A 17,967-nucleotide genomic window follows, 5' to 3' on the forward strand; every position below is an offset into this window, starting at 1 on the left:
CTTCTCTGGGCCTCAGTTTCCTCATCTGTAAAATGGGGATTAAGACTGTGAGGCTCATGTCGGGTAGGGACTGTGTCCAACCTGATTAGTTTGTAACTACCCCAGTTAGTTTGTATCTACCCCAGTGCTTAGTACCGTTCCTGGCACATAGTAAGTGCTTCAGTCAATCAATGCTATTTATTGAGCACCAACAGCATGCAGAGCTTGGGAGAGTACAATAGAATTAGCTGACACAACCTTTCCCTCAAGCAGCTTGCAGTCTACTGTGTGCAGAGCACAGTGATGAACACCTGGGAGAAAACAATAGAATTAGCAGACACAATCTCTGCCTTCAAGGATCTTAAAGACTACTGTGTGCAGAGCACTGGACTGAGCATTTGGAAGAGTGCAATAGAATTAGTAGACACATTCCCAGCCCTCAAAGAGCTTACAGAGGGTGTTGGGGTACCCAGGGAAGAGGCTTCAGTCTGAGCTAGAAGTCCTTGCTCCAAGTACCCTGACCACTCCCTCCCCAACTCCCCCAACACTCCCTTCTGTAGTTGGCAGGAATGGGGATGTGGAATGGAGGATGGAGACTGCCTCTTCACGCCCATTCCCCACCCCCAATCTTCTAAAGGGACCCAGGGAAATGACTTGTCTCTTTGTGGGCAGGAAGCCTGGGGCAGCCAGCTGACATGGGGTAGATTCTTCCTGGCACTGAAGCATCTGGAGGAAGGGACTGAGGGTGAAAGGGAGGGAGGGAGGGACAGAGGAAAGGAGAGGATCGTGGAGAGTTACGCTTTCTGAGAAAGGGAGATGGGCAGGAAGCAAAGTTATCTCTTTCTTCTCCCTCTGGAGGGATTACCGGGCCAAACAGAGGATTTGGATTTGAATTTCTAGGATTTTTTCAAATCCTTCTTGGGATTTGAGAATCTTTGGGGCGAAAAAGCAAATTGTTCAGCTGCACAGCTGACAATGTGCAGACTCGCTGGTGCCTGGGAGGGGCCGCTGTACATTCTCTCAAGCAAAATAAGCAAATGAAAAATTTGGACAAGTACTATGGGCCTGGAGACAGCATCAAGGATGAGGTAAAACCAGACTAATGGTGTGAAACATTACCCGAAACGGACTAGTCAAGGAAAGAATTTCCGAGCAGAAACACCGAAAGACTGAATTGCAGATTCTTAGGATTTAGCATGGATTTCCCAATTCCATAACACTAGTCACGGTTTGGAAAAGACTCTGAGATGGTAATCTTGATTTCTAATGATTCCACTGAATTAACTGCATGCAATTACTTGCTTCTAAATGAGCTATATTCAAAGTGATAGAGGCCTAAAACAAACTTGCCGAGTAAGTGATGGACATGGAACATTAAGGTGGAACACTGGAATGTGGACTGGAACATGGTCCCAAGCTGCCCCACATTCAATCTTGTGGCCTCACTGGTCCAAGTGTGATCTACCCCAGCAATTAGTACAGTACTTGGCATATAGTAAACACAGCAAATACTTCATTTCTTCACTTCTCTGGGCCTCAGTTATCTCGTCTGTAAAATGGGGATTAATAGTGTGAGCCCTATGTGGGACAAGTACGTGTCTAACCCGATTAACTTGTATCTACCCCACTGCTTAAAACAGTGGTCAGCACTTAACAAGCACTTAACAAGTAACATCATTATTAAATACTATTATTATTAATCCACAGTATTTGAGTGCTTACTGTGTATGTTCTCTGGACTGTAAGCTCATTGTAGGTAGGGAATATGTCTGCCAACTCTGTTATATTGTTAAATCGTACTTTCTCAATAATAATAATAATAATAATAATAAAAAAACAATAGTTGTGGTATTTGTTAAACATTTACTGTGTGCCAGGGACTGTACTTAAGTTCTGGGGTGGATACAAGCAAATCGGGTTGGACACAGTCTCTGTCCCATGTGGGGCCTCACAGTCTCAATACCCATTTTACAGATGAGGTAACCAAGGTCCAGATAAATTAAGCGACTTACCCAAGAGCACAAAGCTGACAAGTGGTGGCACCAGAATTTAGAACCGATGACCCTCTGACTCCGAGGCCCATGCTCTACCCTCTTCGCCATGTTCTACATACAGTAAGCGCTCAGTAAAAATGATTCATTGATTGTCTTTCCCCAGCATCCCAAATCCTTACTGCCTGACAGGGGCAGGGTCTGCTTCAGTTGCTTTGTATGGAGGGATGGGACTGAGGTGGAAGTGGCCACCAGGCAGGGAAGCAAATTTGACTATGGAAATTTGACTATGAGAAGCAGCGTGGCTCAGTGGAAAGAGTACCGGCTTTGGAGTCAGAGGTCATGGGTTCAAATCCCGGCTCCGCCAATTGTCAGCTCTGTGACTTTTGGCAAGTCACTTCATTCATTCATTCATTCATTCATTCATTCATTTATTCAATCGTATTTATTGAGTGCTTACTGTGTGCAAAGCACTGTACTAAGCACTTGGGAAGTACAAGTTGGCAGCCTATAGAGACGGTCCCTACCCAACAGTGAGCTCACAGTCTATAATGGGGAGAAGGCACAGAGGCACTTATCTGTGCCTCAGTTACCTCATCTGTAAAAATGGGGATTAAGACTGTGAGGCCCCCCGGTACAACCTGATCACCATGTAACCTCCCCAGCACTTAGAACAGTGCTTTGCACATAGTAAGCACTTAATAAATACCATCATCATTGTTAAATCTAGCCACTGCCTCTGCTGCCAGGAAGCCCTCAGGCCTGCAGTGCCTCCAATTGGTCCGGGGTCAGCAAGGTCAGCAAGAGATCCAGCGGGGTCGGAAGGGTGCCAGATGTCACCACAGATCCAGTAGCTCAGTTCGTCAGATGGGACGGTGGTGAGTGGCTCCGAAGGAGAGTGTGTTGTCTGGTTACTGCCAGTTGTCCTCGCCTGCAGATTGCAGGCTTCTCAGGGAGGGGCCTGGGTCTGTCACTCCTAAGCTCTGTTCCGCAGCACTCCATCCACAGTTATTGTTGCTATTGTTGTTAGGGAGTGGCCAGGGGTCTGGGAACTGGCTCGTGGGGGCATTGATCAGGACTCTTCATCTCTTGGTCAGCTGTGTCATAAGGTCCAGAACCGGAGGCTGGTAGTGAAAGGCCTGTGGTTGCCACTCACATTTTTCCTGCACCCAAAAACCAGGTCTGCCCAGAAAATAGGTGAATTGTGCCTCCTAACCAAAGTTTGAGTTCCATCCTCTATTCATCTTTGGGTAATTTTAGGTGGAAGTGTAGCCAAAATAGACAAAACATGACATTAGCTCAACCTGAAAACCTGAGCAAAGCAAAGGAGAAGCAACACGGCCTATGGAAAGAGCTCAGGCCTGGGAGTCAAGAGACTTGAGTTCTAATCCTACCATTCACCTGCTATGTGAACTTGGGCCAGTTCTTTAACTTCTTGATGTCTCAGTTTCCTCTGTCAAATGGGAGTTCAGTGCCTGATGATTAGCCCTTGGAATGCTGTTGGTTTTTTTCAAGTAGGTAAGAATCTCACTTACATTTCTTGGCTGAAATAATTTCATGGGAAATATGCAAATGAGAAAAGTCCAAATTTTTTGTCTCTGATGAGTTGTTCTAGTGCTTTAGCCAATTCTTAAATTTATGCCAGATTTGAATCTATAAAATACCTACTTATAAAGCTTCCCCAGCTGACTGCCGGAAGCCTCAATCAATCAACCATATTTATCACTTACTGTGTGATAAATACAATATCACACAATAGAGTGTGTACAATAGAAGAGAGTTGGTAGATATGTTTCCAGCCCACAAAAGATTAGAGCCTAGAGGACTGTACCATCCTTTCGGTCTACAGTCTTAATACCCGCATTTGATTACAACACTCTTTATACACTGTAAATGATTCAAGAGCCTCAGGAGGCTACCTGGGGTTTGGCCAAACCTTATGTTGGTCTAGTGGAAAGAACCTGGGCCTGGGAGTCAGGAAACCTGGGTTCTAGTCCCACCTGTGCCTCTGGCTTTCTTGGTGATCTTATGTAATGGCTTCTCATCTGAAAAATGGGTACAAAAGGGGACAGTAGAAACTGCTTCTCCCTTCTTCAAAGGAAGGTTCTGAGACTCAGTGAGATGACTGATGGACCAGCTCTTTGGAAAATAAAAAAAAAAGCTTCTACAAATTTGAGGCACTATTATTATTTATCACAAATACTGACATTCTGGGGGCAGAGTGGGTTGCCTAGCACCAAAGCTAGGCTTACCTTAACCCAACCATGCTGGGTGGGTCATACTAGGAGAATAAGCTCCGGCAGTAGTCCCTAGCAGTCACTTTCTTGGGAACTGAAATTGGGAAACCAAAAGCCAGGAGGGCAGAGAAAGTGTCTTAAGCACACAGTTAAAACAAAGTCTCAGTCCATGCTGGGTCCCAGCTAAAAACTGGAAGTCAGTTGCTGAGAACAGAACAGCATGACACAAGGGAGAGAGGGAATGGGAAAGGGAGCAACTCTCTTTGAACCAAAGCGCCATAAGGGATGAGAGACATAGAGGTAGAAGAGATAACAGCTCCAGTCCATGCTGGGTCCAGCTAAAAACTGGGAGTCAGTTGCTGAGAACAGAGCAGCATGACACAAGGGAGAGAGGGAAAGGGAAAGGGAGAAACTCTCTTCGAACCAAAGTGCCATAAGGGATGAGAGACATAGAGGTAGAAGAGATAACAGCTCCAGGAGCTGCTGAAATTAAACGTGACCACAGAACAAGAGACAGACTTTTTATATGCACAATGTGGCCGGGACCGTAGGTTTTACATTAGCTTTTTCAATTATCCCCACCCTCATTCATTCATTCATTCATTCACATAGTCATATTTATTGAGTGCTTATTGTGTGCAGAGCACTGTACTAAGCGCTTGAGAGAGTACAAAATAACAATAGACATCATTGGTAATGTTATAGATATCTAAGATAATAAATATAATAATTCAGTGGAATTGCTACTGAAGAAAACATGTCCTTGTATTTGCTTTTTATCAACTCAGAGTTTTTCAACAGAAAATGAATAGAGAGGAAAAGTGTTTGTGAGAACCGTAGCTCTGTGAAAATACCAGTTTTCATTGATGTTAATGATATTATTATCCACTGATCACACAGATCAACTCGGAATTTGGAGCCCTGCCATGGAGAATGGCCAACGAGGAAGTCCAAGATTGTAGATCACCAAGGGAGAAGGCAACAAGACAAGACAAGCCCTAGTGAGCTACCACTCTGGACTTCCCCACCCCTCTTTTCCCTTTCTCCCTCCTTTCCTCCTTCTCACCACCCTGGCCTCCTTTTCACTCCCTTCCCCGCCTCTCTGCCCCTTCCTCTTCTCCTCCCCTGTCCTCCACCCCCCGCCCAAAGCCCATGGTCAAAGGGAGGAGGGGAACCCAGGCTTCAGGAAATGGCAGGCTGTGGCTGCCGTCATCTGCGCTCCACCCCAGAGGAGGCTGCAATGGCTCCCCTTGGGCTTCGCTGAAAGCTCATGGAGACATTGACTCCACTGGGCCCCTGGTGGTTCCCTTGGCATATTTTCAGACCTACCGGGAGACCACTGCTCTCTCTGTCCCGGGCCCCCATAATGGGACGTTGTCTGGCTGGGCGCCATGGTCAGACTGGGGCTGCTGAATGACCATGCATCCTGCAAGCCAGGATGGAGCAGGACTTTGCAAGCAGGAAGCGGATGAAAATGGAAACTGGAAGGCACTGAAAATCACAGACCAGCAGGCCGGCAAAGGGCTATGTGTTTGTTCATATGTGCATGCATGCTTGCATGTGTGTATGTCTGCATGTGTATATGTGGATCTGGGTGTGCGTCTTTTTGTGTATCTGTTTGTGCCTGTGTGTGTAATAATAGGTGATATTGAAGTGCTTACCATATACCAAGCACTGTTCTTAACATGGGGGTACATAGAAGACGATCAGGTCAGACCTAGTCCCTGCCCCAACATGGGGCTCTCAGTCTAACTAGGAAAGGGGACAGGTACTGTAAGCTCATTGTAGGTAGGTGTTGTACTCTCCCAAGTGCTTAGTACAGTGGTCTGCACGCAGTATGCACTCAATAAATGCCATTGATTCACTGATTGACTATTGATTCCCCATTCTACATAGGAGGAAACTGAGACACAGGGAAGGAAACTGAGACACAGAGAAGTCAAGTTACTTGTCCAAGGTCATCCTAAAGATAAGTGGATTAGAATCCATGTCCTCTGTTTACTAGGCTAGGATCCGTCTACTAGGCCACGCCATGTAGGTGTATTTGTATGTGTGCATGTGAACAGTGGAAGGCACTGAAAATCACAGACCAGCAGGCCGGCAAAGGGCTATGTGTTTGTTCATATGTGCATGCATGCTTGTACATTTGTACCAATCAATCTGCGCATCAGGCAGAAACTCCTCACCCTGGGCTTCAAGGCTCTTCATCACCTCGCCCCCTCCTACCTCACCTCCCTTCTCTCCTTCTACAGCCCAGGCCGCACCCTCCGCTCCTCCACCGCTAATCTCCTCACCGTACCTCGCTCTCGCCTGTCCCGCCATCGACCCCCGGCCCACGTCATCCCCCGGGCCTGGAATGCCCTCCCTCTGCCCATCCGCCAAGCTAGCTCTCTTCCTCCCTTCAAGGCCCTGCTGAGAGCTCACCTCCTCCAGGAGGCCTTCCCAGACTGAGCCCCTTCCTTCCTCTCCCCCCTCGTCCCCCTCTCCATCCCCCCCATCTTACCTCCTTCCCTTCCCCACAGCACCTGTATATATGTATATATGTTTGTACATATTTTGTACTCTATTTATTTATTTATTTATTTTATTTGTACATATCTATTCTATTTATTTTATTTTGTTAGTATGTTTGGTTTTGTTCTCTGTCTCCCCCTTTTAGACTGTGAGCCCACTGCTGGGTAGGGACTGTCTCTATATGTTGCCAATTTGTACTTCCCAAGCACTTAGTACAGTGCTCTGCACATAGTAAGTGCTCAATAAATACGATTGATGATGATGATGGAAGTGGAATGGTCCATGGTTGTCAGCCTAATCTGCTTCACTTGCACCCATATGTATGCCTCAACATAGGTCATGTCATCTTCAAAAATGAAGGACCTCTCTCTCTCTCTCTCTCTCTATATATATATATATATAAAAACATATAGTAATAATAATAATAATGGCATTTGTTAAGCGCTTACTATGTGCAAACATATATGTGTGTATACATGCATATATGTAAAATATAGTAGACCTAAAAATGAGGAATGCAGCAGATGTTTCCAATTGCAGCAAGAAATTAAAAACTCTGACCCTGCTCTTTCAATACTTCTCCACTTTTCCACTTTCCAGACAACTGTCCATTGTAGACACAAGGCAGCAGGATTTGCTGCCTCATTCCAGAAATAAACAGAAAAGAGGTTCAGCTACGAAGCAATTTTCCTTCCTACTGGGTAGGGCAAACTCATGAAAAATATTGAAATGCTTAACTTGGTGGGCAAAGCAAATTGAAAAGAAGCAATATAAAATATACACAGAAGGAATGGAAGTTTAACCATTAAGCAAAACTATTTCTTAGACTGAAATCTATTCTTAAATTTCCAGCCCAAGTGTCTGGGGAAAGTGGTCTCCAGGATATAGCACCAGTAAAAAGAATGGAATGAAAGGCTGTGTTTACTCATCCAAAGGCCACGTCAAATATAAAGAATTCACAATGAGGCTTTCACCGCATCAGTACCTTAGGCCACATCAGAGCTGTCCCGACCTTCCTGGGTGAAGATGACACCCATCACCACTCTCCCCATCTTCAACTCCCTCCTGAGATCAACGTCCTCCTGGAGGCCTTCCCAGATTCATCTCTCAAGTCCCATCCTATACCCCCTCCCTCTGCCCACCGCCCCACTGCTGATGCAGCACTGCTGAGCCAACTGAGCACTTGAGAAGCAGCATGGCCTAATGGAAAGAGCCTGGATCTAGGAGTCAGAGGACCTGGGTTCTAATTCAGGCTCCATTACTTGGCCTTGGCTGAGTCACTTCACTCCTCTGTACCTGTTTCTTCATCTGTAAAATAGGGATTCAATAAATGTTCTCCCTCCTGCTTAGGCCATGGGCCTCAGATGGGACAGGGACTATGTTCAACCTGATTCTCTTGTAACTACCCCAGTACTTAGTCCAGTACCTAGCTATTATTATTAGTGTCAATTCATACTTTTCAAAAACACTTCTGCATGAATCTTATACAGATAATAATAATAATAGTGGTATTTGTTAAGTGCTTACTATGTGCCAAGCACTGTTCTAAATGCTGAATCTTCACTTAACCACTATCTCATGTTCAGATCGCCTTTTCCTTCTTCCTACTGTTTGCTAATCATTTTAGAGTCCATCTCCCCACCCAGATTGTCACCTCTTTGAGGGCAGGGATTGGGCCTACTAATTCTATTGCATAAGCTCTCAGTTCAGTGCTCTGCACCAGAGTAGATGCTCCGTAAATACCATTGATCAGTTGATAGAGTGCTCTTATTCGGATGTGCAGGCATGGCTGAAAAAAGCCAAGGTATGACTGTTTTATAGTATTTGTTAAGCACTTACTATGTACCAGGCACTGTTCTGAGCACTGGGATAGATACAAGCTAATCAGGATGGACACAGTCCCTGTCCCCCTTGGAGCTCACAGACGTAATCCCCATTTTAAAGATGAGGTAACTGAGGCACAGAGAAGTGAAGTGACTTGCCCTAGGTCACGCAGCAGACAGGTGGTGGAGCCAGGACTAGAACCCATGTCCTTCTGACTCCCAGGGCTGTACTCTATCTATTTGGTCCTTTATCCCAGGTTGGGTTAAACAAAGCCCATGGGATACATCACTGTGCCTCGTTCTCACCTGTCCTGCCTTTGACCCCCAGCCTACGTCCTCCCCCTGGCTGGGAATGCCCTCCCTCCACACATCCACCAAGCTAGCTCTCTTTCTCCCTTCAAAGCCCTACTGAGAGCTCACCTCCTCCAGGAGGCCTTCCCAGACTGGGCCCCCTCCTTCCTCTCCCCCTTCCCATCCCCCCCACCCTATCTCCTTCCCCTCCCCACAGCACCTGTATATATGTTTGTACAGATTTATTACTCTATTTATTTTACTTGTACATATTTACTATTCTATTTATTTTATTTTGTTAATATGTTTTGTTTTGTTGTCTGTCTCCCCCTTCTAGACTGTGAGCCTTGTGAGCCCGTTGTTGGGTAGGGACCATCTCTATTTGTCGCCAACTTGTACTTCCCAAGCGCTTAGTACAGTGCTCTGCACACAGTAAGTGATCAATAAATATGATTGAATGAATGAATGAATAATGAATGAATGAAATCTCCATTACACTGAGAGGCCCTTCAGAACAGGGATCATGTCTCCCATCTGGCTCAACAAAGATCACCATCATTATCATTATTATCATTATTATTATTATTACTATTATTATTATTATTGAGAAGTAGCATGGCTTAGTGGAAAGAGCACAAGCCTAAGAGTCAAAGGACCTGGGTTCGAATTCTTTGGTCTTAGCCCAGTACCATGCACACAGTAAGCATCCAATCAAGTATCATTGACTAACTGGCTGGTCTGGGCTGGCTCCGAACCAGTTGCTTGTCCCTCTGGTCCTTCTGACTCACCTGAGATCCAGATTTGGACATAGCTAGTGACCTATGGACATATCGTGGTCCCCGGACCCTTGGGGATGGTGATTCCCACCCCTCCCACTCAGCCCAGAGAGTCTCCACTAGAGTTTGCCTTGGCCGCCGACAGAACAAGCATCTCAGCATATCTCTTCTCTCGCCGGAGGAAAATATTAACATATCACAGAGTTGTTAGGACAGATTGTATCCAAGGCATTTTTTCCTCACTGCAGAAAAGCCCATCAATCATAACTGAATCTAGTGATTAATAATGTCACAGCTTTTATTCATTTGCCGATATGCAGCTAACTGAAGAGTAACGTTTACATTGAGATGTTGAGTATCTCAGAGCACCAAAAAAATCAGTTGTCGGTTTATAAAAAAAATGATATTAAAAATACCTCCGCCCTCAAGGCCTGCATTTGCTTCCATTATTGTTAATTTGCTTATGAAGAAGAACTTTGTCACCAAATGTGGAAGGAGGGTGAAATATAATTGATACTGGATTGATAGTGTAGTCTACTGACTAAATTTGGGAAGCAGCATTGCCTAGTGGAAAGAGCAGGGACCTATGGAAAGATTCTAATTTAATAACAATAATAATAATAATAATGGTATTTGTTAAGTGCTTTCTATGTGCAAAGCACTGTTCTAAGCACTGGGGAGGTTACAAGGTGATCAGATTGTCCCACGGGAGGCTCACAGTTTTAATCCCCATTTTACAGATGAGGTAACTGAGGCACAGAGAAGTTAAGTGACTTGCCCAAAGTCTCACAGCTGACAACTGGCAGAGCCGTGATTTGAACCCATGACCTCTGACTCCAAAGCACGTGCTCTTTCCACTGAGCCATGCTTCTTCTTGAAATTCAGCTCCGTCATGTATCTGCTATGTGACCTTGGGCAAGTCACTTAACTTCTTTGTGCCTCAGTTCTCTTATCTGCAAAGTGGGGGATTCAATACCTGCTCTCCCTCCAACTTAAACTGTGAGCTGCACATGGGACCTGATTAACTTGCATCTACCCCAGTGCATAGTACAGTGCTTGGCACACAGAAAGAGCTTAACAATTACCACAATTGTGATGATAATTATCATGATCATGATGATGTTGATGATTATTATTAACATTAAGAAGTAGCATAGCCTAATGGAAAGAGCACAGGCCTAGGAATCAGAAGACCTGAGTTCTAACCCTGACTTTGCCACTTGCCTGCTTGGGTAAGTGACCTTGGACAAGTCACTACACTTTTCTTTGGCCCAATTTCCACTTCTGTAAAGGGGGATAAAATACCTGTTCTCCCAACCTCTTAGACTGAAAGCCCTGGGTGGGACAGGGATGGAAGCTGATCTGATTGTATTTAATCTAGTCCAGTGCTTAGTACAGTGCTTAGCACAGAGTAGGTGCTGAACAGATACCACAATTATTATTATTATTATTATTGTTATTGCTATTTTCATTATCATTAATATGGGAACCACTGAGAAGGTGCCACTGCCTCTGCCATCCTCAAGGAGAAAAGTGAAAGCGCATTCGTGAGTAGCAGTGGTTGGGCATCTTAACCTCTCCGATGCAGGCAAAACCCTAGCCAGAGGCCAGACTGGCTCCTAAGGAATATACCTGACTTGTTCCTGTGGATTGTTGCTGATTGGATCCTGAGGAATATCCCTGAAAGCTTCCTGAGGAATATCCCTAACTGGCTCCTGAAAAATATCCCTGACTGACTCCTGAGGAATATCACTGACCTGCTCCTGAGGAATATCCCCTAACAGGCTCCTGACCGGCATCAGCCCTCAGCCAGGCCCAAGGCATGTGATCTCTAGCATGGGGTCAGAGACAGGAGGAGCCTGCCTGGCACATAGTAAGTGCTTAACAAACATCATTATTATTATTGTTATTATTATTATTATTATTAGACCTTCTAAAGGTTCTGACTGGAACAATGGGCCCTCTCAGCCCACCTGGGCTCAGGCGGTACCTTAAGATGTGTGTCAGCCCCTGAGAGATCATTGAGACTCTGTAACTGCCCTGGAATGGTGTGACTGACTGTAACTGAGCTGGGGGTATCCTGACCAAGCTGGGGGTACCCCATCTGAGCTGAGGGTGCCTTGTTTGAGCTGAAGGTGCCCCGTCTGAGCTGAGGGTGCCCAGGTAATTCATTCCCCATTGCCAGTGGGGTAGAGAGGAGAGGACTGTAGTAGATCCATTCCTGCTCCATTTATTCTACACTGCTGCCACATTGTAGTACCTGAAAAAGATGTTACCAAGGACCCTAAACCTCAGCAACAACATGAACTCCCTCCAGCCCCCACCTTCACTACCCTTCACCTGACCCAGCACTGCCCTGCCAATTCCCTTCCTCATTCTGCCTCAGCCCACACCTACCCCCCGGTCCTTAACTCTACTTGCCTCAGCTTCCCAGAACCCTCCCCCCAGACCTGTTCTCTCCCTAGGCCTGTGCTCTCCCTGGGACCTCGACCTGTTGTCTCCGGCTCCAGAGAGGTGAGGGCCACCCCCTCCCTTCTCCTCATAGGACATCTTTAGGGGTCCAAGGGCTTTGGACAAGCAAGAGAGGAAGGTGGCAATGACAGGGGCTTGTCAACATCTGGATCTGACCAGGAGGGCCGGTTCCATTAGTGTAGATGGCCCAGTGGCTGCCTCCTTCCTAGAAAGCACTTAAGACAGCCAAGTAGCTCCCTTCTGCCTTGGAGGGTGCAGGCTCACCCTAGCCTTGCCACCCTAATTTTCCTCCCAGGGCAGAAGGGAGGTCTGAGAACCAGCCCCTAACACTGCAGTGGTACCAGAGAGCAGGGGCTGCAGGGGCCTTAGGCCACAGCGAGCAGTGGGTGGTGACCATGTTCCAGGCAAGGCCACAGGTGAATGGGGAGAGGCAGATATGGGGTCATTTAGGGGCTTTCGGTGTCAGCTGAGCCAGGTTTCCAAAAACAGAAGTTGTGGGAAATTCTGTTGTTTCTGAAAACTTGACCTTTTATTTTTATGGTACTTCCTAAGTGCCCACTCTGCGCCAATCACTGTACTAAGAGCTGGGAAAGATAAAGTACTCAATCACCTTGCCCCCTCCTACCTCATCTCACTACTCTCCTACCACAACTCAGCCCGCACACTTTGCTCCTCTAATTCTGACCTCTTGCCCATAAGATGCCTTGGGCAGCGTGGATCAGTGGAAAGAGCAAGGGCTTTGAAGTCAGAGGTCATGGGTTTGATTCCCAGCCCTGCCAATTGTCAGCTGTGTGACTTTGGGCAAAGTTCTCTGTGCCTCAGTTACCTCATCTGTAAAATGGGGATTAAGACTGTGAGTCCCCTGTGGGCCAACCTGATCACCTTGTAACCTCCCCAGTGCTTTGAACAGTGCTTTGCACATGGTAAGCACTTAAAAACTGCCATTATTATTATTATTATTATTATTATTACTATTATTATTGGGCCTGGAATGCCCTTCCTCTTCATATCTGACAGATGAACACTCTCCCCACCTTCAAAGCCTTACTGAAGGCCCATCTTCTCCAAGAGGCCTTCCCTGACTAAGCCCTCATTTCCTTTTCTCCCACTCTCTTCTGCGTCACCCTGACTTGCTCCCTTTATTCACCACCATCCCCCACCCCCAGCCCCACAACATTCATACATATACCCATAATTTAGTTCATTGTGAGCAGGGAAGGCTCACAATGTCTGTTCATTGTCTGTTCTGTTGTTATATTGTACTCTCCCTGGTGCTTAGTACAGTGCTCTGGACACAGTAAGTGCTCAATAAATATAACTGATTGATTGATTGATTGGGTTGGACACAGTCCTTGTCCCAAATGAGGTTCACAGTCTAAGTGTTGTCCTCACCAGAAATGAGCCCATTAGAGTGTGAACACCTTGTGGCCAGCCAATGTACCTAGTGCTTCTATTGTTCTTTTCTGAGCGCTCAGTACCGGCACACAGCAGATGCTCAGTACATACCATTACTGCCACTGCTAGTACAGAAGCAAAAGGAAGAATGAGTATTTATTGTAGTTAAGCTCTGGCCCCGATTACCCCAAACCTGCTCTGCTTCTCCCCTGGCCTGCTTCTCTCTGGCTGGCTATGCCCGGCCTGCTCCACGTGTTCCTGGCTTCCCCCTCGTCCTTCTTCTCTCCACTGGACACCCCCAGCCAGCTCCACTTCTCGAGTCCGATTCCTCCCATCTGCTCCACTTTTCCTCCATCCTGCTCCTCTCCAGCCCAGTCCCCTTCTCCCCAGCTTCTCCCTGGGCCTGCTCCGCTTCTCTCCTGGCCCTGGGCCCGGGTTCATTTTTCCTGGCTGCTTTGCATGTCTGACTCCTCTCTTCCGGAAGCGCGTGAGCACTGGGTTGGTGGCAGCGAAAACCACCAGCGGGGAGAGGATGGCGAGGCAGCCGCTGAGGCCCAGAGGGGTCTGGGCAGCAGTTGGCCGTGGGCACGGCAGCATCACTGGAGAGGAGCAGGCAGAGAGAGGAATGCTTTAACAAGTTTCCAGCAGCCGTCTCCCTTCCCCCACCTCACTGACTGGGTCTCCTCTCTCCTCCACCCCCTCCCTGTGTCTCCTGCCCGGGAGTATGTGTTGAAGAGGGTCTGAATGTCGCCTAATTTTTCCTATCTGCTTTGGCCCAGCTCTACCAGCTGGTAAATAGGAAATGTTCACGCTAGGAAGCCAATCCACGGCAGTGTGTAAACAGATGGAATCAATATAAAGTGACAAGTCAGACTGTGCTACCCAGAGCACAGAGCCAAAACTACCACCATAACAGTCAAGATACTTATTTCGTTCCAGTTCATTTAGTCCTGAATGGCGCTTCATATCTGCACAGCTGTGTTTTCCTTTTTTCCTTTTTTAACTTTCTTTCTTCTGGGTTGATAATGACAATTTCAAAGAAAAACTTTAATTAAAGATTTTATAGAAAATGGCCAAAAGTAGAATAATAAGGAAGATGAGCATTGATGTGTTTATTGTCAGAGAAAGCTCTTTTCCTGTTTTATTTAAGTTTTTATTTTACTTCTTAAGCTGGGAGAGAATTTACTGCACAGGACAAAAAGGAGAACGGATGGGATGGGATTACTGGGGGGAGGGTGGGGGCCCCGCCTCAGCCTTCCAGCCCCAAGGGCCGGCTGGAGGGTGGTTGGGTGGGTCTGGGCTTGACCAGTTGCCTGACCACTGGCTCCTCCGGGACCCCCAGGCAGCGTGAAAGCATTTCCCAGCAGGGATGGTGCCCACTCCTCCAGTGAGGGGAGTTCCAGTGTCTCTCTGTCAGATCCCTGCTGAAAGATGCTGCCTCTCTAGGAAGAGGTGAGGGGATGACGGTGGCATTTTCTGCAGTGATAGCTGGCCCAAGCATTCAGTTCAGTGCATCACATCCTATAGGTGCTCAGTAAATAGCATTGTCCCCACCTCCACTAACTCCATCTCCACAACTGTCATCACCTCCACCACTTCCACCACCACTACCACCACCTTCATCACCATCTCTACCGGTTCTTGGCCCCTAAAAATGGAAAAGAAGATCCACAGGGCTTGAAGGACCCAACTGTCATCGAGCTTCTCCCCTGTCTGTTTTAAAGGCCACCACTAGACAAATTAGACAAGTAGTTGGCTGTCAATAAAAAATCAGTAGGATTGTTTGAGCACTTACTATGTGCAGAGCACTATACTAAGCACTAGGGAAAAGTACAGTATTGGGAATAGACCTGAATCCTTCCCTCAAAGACCTGACAACCTAAAAAAAACAAATAAATTACTTGTGGGTAGGGAACATGTCTACCAACTCTGTTATATAGTGGAAAGAGCCTGGGCCTGGGAGTCAGAAGACCTAGTTCTAATCCTGACTCTGTCACTTACTTGCTGTGTGACCTTGGGCTAGTCACTTAACTTCCCTGTGCCTCAGTTCCCTCATTTACAAAATGGGCATCCAGTACCTCTTCTCCCTCCTACTTAGACCTTGAGCCCCATTTGGGAACTGATTATCTTGTACCCAGCCCAGTGCTTCATAAAGTGCTTTGCACATAGAGAGCACTTAACAAATACAATTATGATTATTATTATTATTACTCTTTCAAGTGCTTAGTACACTGCTCTGCACATGGTAAGTGCTCAATAAATACCACTGATTGATTGCTAGATGTGGGGAGGTAATAGAGTATAAAGATGTGGGCAAAGGTACTCTTGGGAGTGAGAAGTCAGTGATGTGGAAGTGCTGAAGGGTTCACTGAGGGGATGGAAATAGTGGGAGTGATGAGGGATTAGTCAGGGAAGACCTTCTGGAGGAGATAATAATGATGGCATTTGTTAAGCGCTTACTATGTGCAGAGCACTGTTCTAAGTGCTGGGGGGGATACAGGGTGATCAAGTTGTCCCACTTGGGGCTCACAGTCTTAATCCCCATTTTACAGATGAGGGAACTGAGGCTCAGAGAAGTTAAGCGACTCGCCCAAGGTCACACAGCAGACATGTGGTGGAGCCGGAATTCGAACCCATGACCTCTGACTCCAAAGCCCGGGCTCTTTCCACTGAGCCACGCTGCTCCTCTGAGATGGGATTTCAGAAGCGTCTTGGAGATGGGGAGTGGGGTGGTCTTTCAGACAGGGATAGGGAGGGAGCTCCAGGCAGGCGGGGATGGCGTGAACAAGTGGTGAGGGCTACAGACTGTCCCACCTTCAAGCCAGGATCACCACTGGCTATCCCCTAGTTATGAGTGCCAGCTGGGTCATCATTTGGCTGCAAACTGGCATCCTTGGTACTGGACTGGGAAAGGTTATTCAGGGTTATGGCACTGAGCATTGGAGGAGGTAGGCTCTGTAGCACCCAATGGCCAGAGCAAGGAACCCTTCCTCTGAAGAGTGGGAAACAGTGGGGATGGGAGAAGAAGGGGTCCAGAGACAGCTCCCACTGGGCCCCTCAGAGGGAGGGCAGGGGGGAGGCAGGAACCAGGAAGCACGGCTTCCAGTCCCAGTCTAATCTGCTCCCAGACCATTGTATGTCCTTGGATTGTTGCTTCCCCTCTCTGACTCTCAGTTTCCTCCTCTGTAAAAGGAGATCACCTCCCCACTGTCAATCAATCAATCAATAAATGGCATTTGTCAAGTGCTTACTGTGTGCAGAGCACTGTACTAAGAGCTTGGGAAAGTACGAGAAGCAATGTGGCTTAGTGGCAAGAGCACGGGCTTGGGAGTCAGAGGTCATGGGTTCTAATCCCAGCTCTGCCACTTGTCTGCTTTGTGACCTTGGGTAAGCCACTTCACTTCTCTGACCTCAGTGCCTCAGTTACCTCATCTTTAAAATGAGGATTAAGAGTGTGAGCCCCATGCGGGACTACCTGAAATCCTTGTATCTACGTCAGCATTTAGAACAGTGCTTGGCACATAGTAAGCACTTGACAAATACTATTATTATTATTATTATTACAATACAACAGAGTTGGTAGACCTGTTCCCTGCCCACAGTGAACTCACAGTCTAGTGGAGGAGCTCACAGTTTAGTCTACCCCTCCCTCTTAGACTGTGAGCGTTGTGTGGGACAGGGTCTGTATCCAAACTGATTATGCCATGCCTACCCAGGGCTAAGCACATAGCAAGCACTTGATAAATAGTATCATTATAATTTTTATTAACAAAATTAAAAACTCCCCCAAATATTCTGTCTGAGCGGTGAGAGGGTTACATGTCATCACCCTCCAGGTCAGCACATAGTAGGAATCATGCAGTTCTTCAGCACGTGCACTGTCCTGGGAAAAACAAATATTTGGCAAGAGAGGATTCTTTCTTCAGAGTCCAATTCTTTAAGTTTCAATTAGCCAAAAGAAGGCATTTATGGACCTGGGAAAGGAATGGATGGTGGAGAACACATTATTTACCTCCGGAAGAGTTTTTTGCTTCACCAATACTGTCTACGGATAAAATTGCCCAGAAAACACTCATTCAATGCAAAGTGCTCGCTCTGCAGAGATGAATCACTTTGCAGTGCTCACCACGGAGCTCCTTCACAAAGCACTTCGCTTTCAAAAACCTCTGCATCCCGTGTGGCTGTTCTCCTTTGAATCCCTAGATTTGGGGGCTTTCAGCCAGTCGTCTGAACTCTTGGACTTTGTGAAATCTTAGCCACCCGATAGGCAGACGGGGGCCTCATTGAGGCCGGTGTTGCGGGGGCTGGGTGAGGGGGGGCAGCTGGAAAGGGAGGAACAGAACTGGAGCTGGGGCCTCTGAGCTAGCCCCTTACAGTCCTGGGATATAGGGCACAGGTTCTGGGGGACACCCCTACCATTAGTAATAATAATAGTAATTATTATTATTATGGTATTTATTAAATGCTTACTATGTGCCAGGCACAGTAC

Source organism: Tachyglossus aculeatus, chromosome 14, assembly GCF_015852505.1.
Source record: "Tachyglossus aculeatus isolate mTacAcu1 chromosome 14, mTacAcu1.pri, whole genome shotgun sequence".
Lineage (NCBI taxonomy): Eukaryota > Metazoa > Chordata > Mammalia > Monotremata > Tachyglossidae > Tachyglossus > Tachyglossus aculeatus.